An 11,732-nucleotide genomic window follows, 5' to 3' on the forward strand; every position below is an offset into this window, starting at 1 on the left:
CCACAGAAAGTGACCATGTTGTGATTCGCATGAAGTGATGATGGGTGTAAGGAACACCAATCCGGATAGATGGAATGAGAGAGAAGCTGAATGATAGGGAAAGGCTGAGCAAAGAGGAAGTATAAAAGTCAACAAGAGAGACCGATTGAGAGTGGGAGGGAGTGAGAAGGGGGACAGAGGGGGAGGGGGACCTCAGACAGGCTTGTGCTAGCAGGCCAGTGCAGCAGACTGAAGCCTGTTTTGCTGAGAGGGAGGAAAGAGGCTGCCATGAAAAAAAAACTTCCTGTCATGGTGCCGCTGTCAGGGACTGAGCGCTCAGGAGAATAGTCAAAAAACAGAGAGGGTGAGGGATAGATAGAGGGAGAAAAACGCCCCAGGAGCTAACAAATCACATGGGTGCCAAATCTCTCCTCCTCCGCTCCCCTCCTCTCCTCTTCTCCCCTCCTCTCCTCTTCTCTCTGCCACGGTTGAGGTGCTGATGTATTCTATACTGCCCACTCTGTCATGTCACCTCCCTGAGTGTGTGTACGCATGTGTGTGTGTGTGTGTGTGTGTGTATGTGTTGAAAAGGGCATGCAGAAACATGGCACCATAATACATAATATAAACCAGTGGAATATATGCAAGCTCTATTGCGATGCTCTGTTAAAACATAGCTACATCAACTGGATTAAAATGATGGATTTAATGTCTCAGTGTTTGATTGTCTTTAACAGATTTCTGTGTGATCTGTATTTTTTTCTGTTTTATCTCAGTTTATCTTATGTTTTATCTCAGTTTTCAGATGAATAACTATTTTATGGACTGCAAGGCTGTTTTGGCTTTGTTACTTTGTTTGTTCCCCAGCTTTAATTCTGTCATTTCTCCAACGTGTGCAGGGATCTTCTCACAGAAGGAGGCAAACAGCTGCTGCCAAACAGAGGAGCAGATCAAAGAACAGAGGAAACTGAGAAGGGGAGAGAGGGAGAGAGAGAACGAGGGAGAGAGAGAGAGAATACGAGAAGGGAGAGCAAGATAGAGGGAGAGAGAGAGAAAGAGAGAGAGATGTCATAGAGACAGCGCTTCCCCTGGGTCCTCAGCGGTACAAGAACACAGCAGCACAACAGTGGCTGGCTCTTCAGCCAACCTCTCCGGAAAATATACAACACACACCCTCCCTCTACAGCGACCAACCCATCCAGTTTTGATGAAGTTATTTTGTCATTTCAGTTCAACCACCCTCACCTCATGAGACACCAACAACCACAGCCACACACACAGGCAAACACCCCTCTCTAAATGTTTATGTTCCCCCTACAAATGTTTTTTAAACATTTATTTTACCTTTATTTAACTAGACAAGTCAGTTAAGAACAAATTCTTATTTTCAATGTCGGCCTAGAACACTGGGTTAACTTGTTCAGGGGCAGAACGACAGATTTTTTAAAATTATCTTGTCAGCTCCGGGATTCAATCTTGGAACCTTTCTGTTACTAGTCCAATGTTCTAACCACTAGGCTACCTGCCACCCTGAACATACGGCAGCATGCTGAGAATTTGAACTCACAAGCAGGGTATCAGAACATGCAACACCACAGAACCTGGATGTCTGTCTGCATCCACCGATGTGCCGCTACAATTAAAGCACTTTAGGGGGATTGTGGGTAGTTAGCATAAAGAGATGATCCTCTGAGTTGTCTGGAATAGGAATATCTGCTTACTGCCAACGTTTGTTCAGATGCTAACGCTAGCTAGTTTGCTGCTCACTGCTGTCATCAGTCATGCTGTGAAGTCAGATGAAGGAATGTCTTGTTCTGACAATGGAGCCGTTTACAATTGACATGTGTATTGTGAAGACAAAACGTGTTTCTTTGTATATTTATAATCTTCCTCAAGTGAGAAATTGTCATTTCCGATAGTGCCAGCGGAGCAGGGCCCGAGAATGTATCAAAACAGATCAAGTGCCCTGTCAACTCTGGTGTACGTGCGTATTATCAGCATAAACAGAAGCTGGAGTGTCACACGACACAGCAGAGCTGGAACTGCAACGCTGCAACATGATCTCTATGAAGTGAACTCGCTCCCTACAGTATGTATGTGTTTGTATGTGTGTGTGTAAAATCTCTATGTGACTGTGTCTGTCTCCGTCTTTCTGTGTGTGCGTGCGTGCTTGTGGCAGTGTTTGTGAAGCGTAGTTTAATTCTGCATGACAAAATGGCAATTAAATAGGCACAATTGCAAGGATATTGAACTTTAGTTTTAGTGCTGTATATTGTCTCATACATTCCCTATGAAATAGAGTATGATTTATAACATGTTTTCTGTTGCTTTTTCCAGTGGACTAAAATAGAGGGGTGTTTTTCTGTGACGGATGATATTGGTTCATAGCACTTACACACTTCACACATCAGTGTGCGAGGAGAGAGAGAGCTAGAGAGTCAGACATCCTGCCCCCTCTCCCATGCCGTCACATATTGATTAGAATGTACAGTGAGTTCCAAAAGTATTGGGACAGTGACATATTTTTTTGTTGTTTTGGCTCTGCACTCCAGTACGGTTCATTTGAGGGTATTATCATCCATATTGGGTGAACCGTTTAGAAATTACAGCACCTTTTGTACATAGTCCTACCACTTTAGGGGACCAAAAGTATTGGGACAAATTCACTTATGTGTATTGTATTAAAGTAATAAAAAGTTAAGTATTTGGTCCCATATTCAAAGCACACAATGACTAAATCAAGCTTGTGACTTTGCTGTTTGTTTTGGTTGTGTTTCCGATTATTTTGTGACCCATAGAAATGGTAAAGAATGGTAAATAATGTATTGTGTAGTTGTGGAACTTTTGTAGATGTGTGTTTGCACGTTGTTTGTTTTAGTTCGACGGTATGCCATCACATCTGCCTTTCATTTCCTCCAGCTCCACGTTTGATATGAAGCCATTTGAACTGTTTGCTAGAGTTTTCTCTCAGTAGTTTTTCAAAAACACCTCATCTTTTATTCTGTGTTTTGGTTTTAGATTTTTGCACTTTATGGTGCTAATGAGTTTGTCTCCTCTGCTAGAACAAACAGAGGAAGATGAGCCATCGAAGTTAAATCACACAGAGATCATTATGTTGATTAGACAATGACTGTTGGTGTGTCCCAAAGTTTGTGCTGACACAGATAGGGTTGAGCATGGGGAGAAAGGTAGTGTGGAGTTAGTGGGTCTCATCATTGCTTTATTCACTTTTATTAAGTAGTCGTGTAAAGATTAGATTAGATCAGACATTTTAACCATTGGAACACTGGGAACACTAAATTGTGAAATCTGATTCAAATGAAGCAAAGTATCAGTGAATGTCTGGCATCCAATGTACACCGAACATTCCTTCAGCCTTTAAGAGCAGATAATACATAAGTCTTGTGTTACTATAAGAAGATGCCTTCCCACATTCCGGGCCAATAGCATGTGGTCAGGGAGAGGCTAAAGCCTCTAAAACGGCTCATTAGTGGAGATAATGGATTCCTATCAGTGCTTTTTACGCCTAAAGGAAATACCCCGAACCACTTCATCAATAACAGGAAAGTGTCATAATGTAAACTGGTGTTATATTAAAGCTCACTCTACAGGTTCCATTTACACCGCCCACCTTACACAAGTACTCCCTCTGCAGTAGTTTGTTTACAAGGTCAAACACAGCAACAAACTATTGGAGAATAAAACAGCAAACTTTAGTTTGTGTAAAAAACAGCTAAATATATCTTCATAAAGAAAAAACTTGGTTGTCATGACATCACTATCATCAGCCATGAATGGAGCCCCAAATACTGGGTTTTCTGGGGTGTGTTGTGTAACTGGGGTTTCAGTTTCAGGGCTGAGCTTTATCTTGCACACTCATTCTCTATACTTTCTCCCAGAATAGCACTACCCACACACATTCATACCCCCCCCCCCCCCCCCCCATTACTCTCTACTTCTCCCACTCTCCCAGTAGCGGTGCACTTCTGGCCAGCACAGATGTGGTTAATAGGATGATGGTGTGCAGGCCTCTCAGTGCAGTAAGGGGGGGCCCTGCCTGCACAGCCCGGTCAGCTTAAATAACCAAATTATTGGAATTTCTAAAAACAATGGCTTCCTGACTTCTTTACGACCCCTCACCTTATCATTTTGGGGTCTCGGAGCCTAAACTTGAACCCAACCCCCAGAGCGGTTGGCCGCCTGCCACCTCTGTTTCACCCCATAGCCTGCCGAGGAACGATGCCTGAGCGTAGACTCAGACCCAAAGTGAAGCAGGCCAGAGCCAAACCAGACCCAGCTGCTGGGTCCTGCCTCCTCTTGCCTCCCCTTTATGTCTGCTCTGCTCCAGGGAGGGAGGACAATGAGAGGGGCAAGGCTCCATGACGAGACAGACTGTTATTATCCAGACAAACTCAGTCCCCTAATGAACAACAGTCTCAGTGTTGTGGTGATGTCAGCCTCCATATTGAAACATTCTCCATTAGATCGTACAGTCCCAATGTGATGTGTCAGGAACATTAAACAAAATGACCATCAATCTATCAAAAGCTAATATGGATTCTATTTTTCTCTCTTATAGAGAACCTTATGGTGACGTTGGATGATTTAATCGTTTAGATCCAGGCATTATGTACAACCAGTGTTTTTGATCATCTGTGTGAGTGTGCAGTCTAGGTAACAAGGCCCGTTAGTGACCTCATTAGACAGGACAGTGTTTATCTGAGATGTGTCTGTGAAGATGAGTCAAGATGATACCCCAAAACGTTTTGAAGAGCTTCATGGCTTGTTTACTCCAGGCTCCCTGGAGGGAGTGGACAAGGGAGTGGGCGAGGGAGTGGGCGAGGCAGTGGACGAGGGAGTGGGCGAGGGAGTGGGCGAGGCGCCTGAACGAACAGATGGTGTTCAGCTATAGCACCATTAGGCAGACTGGTGGGCTGCAATATTTAACATCACTGGATGGAGAAAATGGCCGCATTGAAGAACTCTTTTCCATGTCCCTCTTACACTCTTGTTTTTACACTTCCTCTTACACCCTTGTTATTACCCAATATGCTTGGGATTATGTGAAAATGGCATACGTCCATAACATTTCTAACAACGTCTTGTGCATATCTGAGAAATAAGTTGTTTATCAAGTACATCTGTAACTGATAATCTATGGTAAATAAACGGTTTATTGCACAGTGTATTGAAGTCAAATGTAACAAAGAAGGCTTGTTCAGGTCCCAAATGAATCAGTAGGCAGATGAAATGTCCATAAAAGTGTCCCTTCCTCCAACAAGCACATTTTAAATCCAAAGTAACTAACAGAGAAACCTGACACTTTGAGAACTTCAGGTGTAGTAAGACATAAGTGCCTCCTAAATTCCAGCTATGGTGTTAAATGAGCCTAAAGCAAATAAACGTCAGTAACACCAGCATCATATGAGTGTTCAAGGACCTCTGCCGTCTGCAATACAAGTCATACATCAGCAGAACAATGAATCCCCTCTGCCGTTCTTCCACACATATGGAACTGTTTAGCTGAACAATGGCCAGTGTATCCTCTCCAAGACCATATACTTCAGTTATTGAATAAACATTCGGAGATAGACATGCATTCTTCATAGAGAAATGAAAGGCCTCTTACTTATCAGTAGCAGAATAATGAATCACCCAATGCACTGCTCTTATACTGAGGATGTTTGACTGAACACACACAGCATCAGCAGAAGAGTAACAAGCTTTGAGGTTATACTTCTGACAAGGTCTGTTCCTCAGTAAGCCAATACTATTACCCTTCGTGTTGCTTTTCCACATAAGAGTGGATAACAAAAGCTGTCAGCACACCAACAGAAACAAATACAATAATTTAACAAGATTAAAGAAAATGCCAAGATTAAAAAATGAATGGTAGTGCATTATGATATCAAAGGCAAAGTGTATGTTTGTGTGTGTGTGTGTACATGTGTATGTACATGTGTATGTGTGTGCATGCTTACATGCTGTACATGATTTGGTGTGCATGTACACTATTAATACATGTGTCACAGATCCCTTCGGAACTTTCATTACGCACACCTGGCAACTATTCCCAGTGATTAGTAATTGTCCGACGACACTGCGACTGATCCGACCGGCGCCGCCGCAACTCCGGCAGCTGCAACTGGGCTGTCCGACGTCGCCACAATGTGTCGGTCCGATGACGCACGCAAGTTCAGCAGCTACAATTGGCCCTTCCAACGCCGCCACAACCCGTCAGTCTGACGCCACTGCTACTGGCCCTTCCAACGCCGCCACAACCCGTCAGTCTGACGCCACTGCTACTGGCCCTTCCAACGCCGCCACAACCCGTCAGTCTGACGCCACTGCTACTGGCCCCTCCAACGCCGCCACAACCCGTCAGTCTGACGCCACTGCTACTGGCCCTTCCAACGCCGCCACAACCCGTCAGTCTGACTCCACTGCTACTGGCCCTTCCAACGCCGCCACAACCCGTCAGTCTGACGCCACTGCTACTGGCCCTTCCAACGCCGCCACAACCCGTCAGTCTGACGCCACTGCTACTGGCCCTTCCAACGCCGCCACAACCCGTCAGTCTGACGCCACTGCTACTGGCCCTTCCAACGCCGCCACAACCCGTCAGTCTGACTCCACTGCTATTCAAGGTACTTCTAGATCTTTTGTTTAGTTTTCAACCCTATGTTTTTGTTATGTTTTTGTCATTTGTCTCCCGATCCTTCATGCCAGCGTGACAACATGCATCAGTGTGTGTGTGTATGTACGTACCAGTATGTACTATTTTAATTTATATATTTATTCAGTCAGGTAGTCAATATGTGATGCCTCCATAAAAAGGTATTTTAGGGAAGTTTGTAACATTTCATTTGTGGACAATTTTGAAAAATGGATAGTAGTAGAATTCTAGTGGTGTAATCGATGGTTTTCTCACTTACAGTATTGAGGCTGAAAGCTGTTCATTGGGTTAGACTCCCTCTACTACAATATGAATCTGGGGATATTTAAAAAAAAATACATACATTTAACTAGGCAAGTCAGTTAAGAACAAATTCTTATTTACAATGACAGCATACACCGGCCAAACTTGGACGACCCTGGGCTAATTGTGTGACGCCCAATCACTTCAGGTTGTGACGCAACCTGGATTCGAACCAGTGTATCTGTCGTGACGCCTCTAGCAATGAGACGTAGCGCATTAGAACGCTGCACCACTCGGGAGCTCTTCCTTTGAGCTCCCTGCCACAGGAGCACAAGGTTGGATTATCATACTGAGATTGTGCGCCTCAGCGCATTACTCTCTCACCTTATCTAGTGTGGGGAAGAACACCTTGTGTACTCAAGTTGAAACTGTAACAGAAATGTTACCCCTAAGCAATGTGTACCAGACATTGGAAAACAATGCAACGATTTTATGTTATTTGCAAAGATTAAGCCACATCATTCCGAAAAACAGTTTTTACAATGCGATTACATCTATCATTATAGCCAATAGTTTTCTTTTTTCAACATACAGTAGGATCAAGATGAGAGGACAGGGAGGGAGAGAGAAGGTTAGAGTGTGTGAGAGAGAGTGGGTGTGTGTGTGTGTGTTTATGAGACAGCGAGAGAGAGAGAGAGAGAGAGAGAGAGAGAGAGAGAGAGAGAGAGAGAGAGAGAGAGAGAGAGAGAGGCAGACAGATAGCAGGTGGTGGGTTAGGAGAGAGAGAGAGAGAGAGAGAGAGAGAGAGAGAGAGAGAGAGAGAGAGAGAGAGAGAGAGAGAGAGAGAGAGAGAGAGAGAGAGAGAGAGAGAGAGAGATAGATAGCCAGGTAGACAGACAGACAGACAGACAGACAGCTAGGAAGACAGATAGCAGGTGGTGGGTTAGGCTGAGAGAGAGAGAGAGAGAGAGAGAGAGAGAGAGAGAGAGAGAGAGAGAGAGAGAGAGAGAGAGAGAGACAGGCAGACAGGCAGACAGGCAGACAGACAGACAGACAGACAGACAGACAGACAGACAGACAGACAGACAGACAGACAGACAGACAGACAGACAGACAGACAGACAGACAGACAGACAGACAGACAGACAGACAGACAGACAGACAGACAGACAGACAGACAGCTAGGAAGACAGAGGTAACCCCCTTTGACACGCATTGACAAGGTGTTACAGGTCTTATGAAGAGTTTCATTCCAAAATGCTGAATCCATTTTTTTTAAATGTTGGTAAATGATCTTTTTATGTTTAATAATGAACTTACAAAACAGATTGGTGTCCCCCCCTCCCCATCTAATCATGACATGGGGTTGTTCAATGACAGACATGTATTTGTTTGAAGTATATCACTAGATGGTTACATTTCAGAGAGACAATCACATTTAGTTGCAAAACGAGATATATCCACCTCTCTCGGAGAGAAAAAGTAGCACTGCAAGGTTTTACACAGTCAAATGTGACAAATCAAGACTGTTTTAATAAAGAACTGAGCATATTATTACATTTGTAAAAACAAATATTAAAAACTGAATCAATACAATAATATGAGATCTGGGCTCTGATCAAAAGTAGTGCATTATATAAGGAATAGGGTGCCACTTGGGACGAGGCCTAACATTTTACATTTACATTCTAGTCATTTAGCAGATGCTCTTATCCAGAGCGCCTTACAGTTAGTGCATTCATCTTAAGATGGCTAGGTGGGACAACCACATATCACAGTTATAGTAAGTGCATTCATCTTAAGATGGCTAGGTGGGACAACCACATATCACAGTTATAGTAAGTACATTCATCTTAAGATGGCTAGGTGGGACAACCACATATCACAGTCATAGTAAGTGCATTCATCTTAAGATGGCTAGGTGGGACAACCACATATCACAGTCATAGTAAGTACATTCATCTTAAGATGGCTAGGTGGGACAACCACATATCACAGTTATAGTAAGTACATTCATCTTAAGATGGCTAGGTGGGACAACCACATATCACAGTCATAGTAAGTACATTCATCTTAAGATGGCTAGGTGGGACAACCACATATCACAGTTATAGTAAGTACATTCATCTTAAGATGGCTAAGTGGGACAACCACATATCACAGTTATAGTAAGTGCATTCATCTTAAGATGGCTAGGTGGGACAACCACATATCACAGTTATAGTAAGTGCATTCATCTTAAGATGGCTAGGTGGGACAACCACATATCACAGTTATAGTAAGTGCATTCATCTTAAGATGGCTAGGTGGGACAACCACATATCACAGTCATAGTAAGTACATTCATCTTAAGATGGCTAGGTGGGACAACCACATATCACAGTTATAGTAAGTGCATTCATCTTAAGATGGCTAGGTGGGACAACCACATATCACAGTTATAGTAAGTGCATTCATCTTAAGATGGCTAGGTGGGACAACCACATATCACAGTTATAGTAAGTACATTCATCTTAAGATGGCTAGGTGGGACAACCACATATCACAGTCATAGTAAGTACATTCATCTTAAGATGGCTAGGTGGGACAACCACATATCACAGTTATAGTAAGTGCATTCATCTTAAGATGGCTAGGTGGGACAACCACATATCACAGTCATAGTAAGTACATTCATCTTAAGATGGCTAGGTGGGACAACCACATATCACAGTTATAGTAAGTGCATTCATCTTAAGATGGCTAGGTGGGACAACCACATATCACAGTCATAGTAAATGCATTCATCTTAAGATGGCTAGGTGGGACAACCACATATCACAGTTATAGTAAGTACATTCATCTTAAGATGGCTAGGTGGGACAACCACATATCACAGTTATAGTAAGTACATTCATCTTAAGATGGCTAGGTGGGACAACCACATATCACAGTTATAGTAAGTACATTCATCTTAAGATGGCTAGGTGGGACAACCACATATCACAGTCATAGTAAGTGCATTCATCTTAAGATGGCTAGGTGGGACAACCACATATCACAGTTATAGTAAGTGCATTCATCTTAAGATGGCTAGGTGGGACAACCACATATCACAGTTATAGTAAGTGCATTCATCTTAAGATGGCTAGGTGGGACAACCACATATCACAGTCATAGTAAGTGCATTCATCTTAAGATGGCTAGGTGGGACAACCACATATCACAGTTATAGTAAGTGCATTCATCTTAAGATGGCTAGGTGGGACAACCACATATCACAGTTATAGTAAGTGCATTCATCTTAAGATGGCTAGGTGGGACAACCACATATCACAGTTATAGTAAGTGCATTCATCTTAAGAGATGGCACATCACAGTTATAGTAAGGCATTCATCTTAAGACTAGGTGGGACAACCACATATCACAGTTATAGTAAGTGCATTCATCTTAAGATGGCTAGGTGGGACAACCACATATCACAGTTATAGTAAGTGCATTCATCTTAAGATGGCTAGGTGGGACAACCACACATCACAGTTATAGTAAGTGCATTCATCTTAAGATGGCTAGGTGGGACAACCACATATCACAGTTATAGTAAGTGCATTCATCTTAAGATGGCTAGGTGGGACAACCACACATCACAGTTATAGTAAGTGCATTCATCTTAAGATGGCTAGGTGGGACAACCACATATCACAGTTATAGTAAGTGCATTCATCTTAAGATGGCTAGGTGGGACAACCACATATCACAGTCATAGTAAGTACATTCATCTTAAGATGGCTAGGTGGGACAACCACATATCACAGTTATAGTAAGTGCATTCATCTTAAGATGGCTAGGTGGGACAACCACATATCACAGTTATAGTAAGTGCATTCATCTTAAGATGGCTAGGTGGGACAACCACATATCACAGTCATAGTAAGTACATTCATCTTAAGATGGCTAGGTGGGACAACCACATATCACAGTTATAGTAAGTGCATTCATCTTAAGATGGCTAGGTGGGACAACCACATATCACATATTCATCTTAAGATGGCTAGTTATCACAGTATAGTAAGCATTCATCTTAAGATGGCTAGGTGGGACAACCACATATCACAGTTATAGTAAGTACATTCATCTTAAGATGGCTAGGTGGGACAACCACATATCACAGTCATAGTAAGTACATTCATCTTAAGATGGCTAGGTGGGACAACCACATATCACAGTTATAGTAAGTGCATTCATCTTAAGATGGCTAGGTGGGACAACCACATATCACAGTCATAGTAAGTACATTCATCTTAAGATGGCTAGGTGGGACAACCACATATCACAGTTATAGTAAGTGCATTCATCTTAAGATGGCTAGGTGGGACAACCACATATCACAGTTATAGTAAGTACATTCATCTTAAGATGGCTAGGTGGGACAACCACATATCACAGTTATAGTAAGTACATTCATCTTAAGATGGCTAGGTGGGACAACCACATATCACAGTTATAGTAAGTGCATTCATCTTAAGATGGCTAGGTGGGACAACCACATATCACAGTTATAGTAAGTACATTCATCTTAAGATGGCTAGGTGGGACAACCACATATCACAGTTATAGTAAGTGCATTCATCTTAAGATGGCTAGGTGGGACAACCACATATCACAGTCATAGTAAGTACATTCATCTTAAGATGGCTAGGTGGGACAACCACATATCACAGTTATAGTAAGTGCATTCATCTTAAGATGGCTAGGTGGGACAACCACATATCACAGTCATAGTAAGTGCATTCATCTTAAGATGGCTAGGTGGGACAACCACACATCACAGTTATAGTAAGTGCATTCATCTTA

This window comes from Oncorhynchus gorbuscha, linkage group LG11 (assembly GCF_021184085.1).
Source record: "Oncorhynchus gorbuscha isolate QuinsamMale2020 ecotype Even-year linkage group LG11, OgorEven_v1.0, whole genome shotgun sequence".
Lineage (NCBI taxonomy): Eukaryota > Metazoa > Chordata > Actinopteri > Salmoniformes > Salmonidae > Oncorhynchus > Oncorhynchus gorbuscha.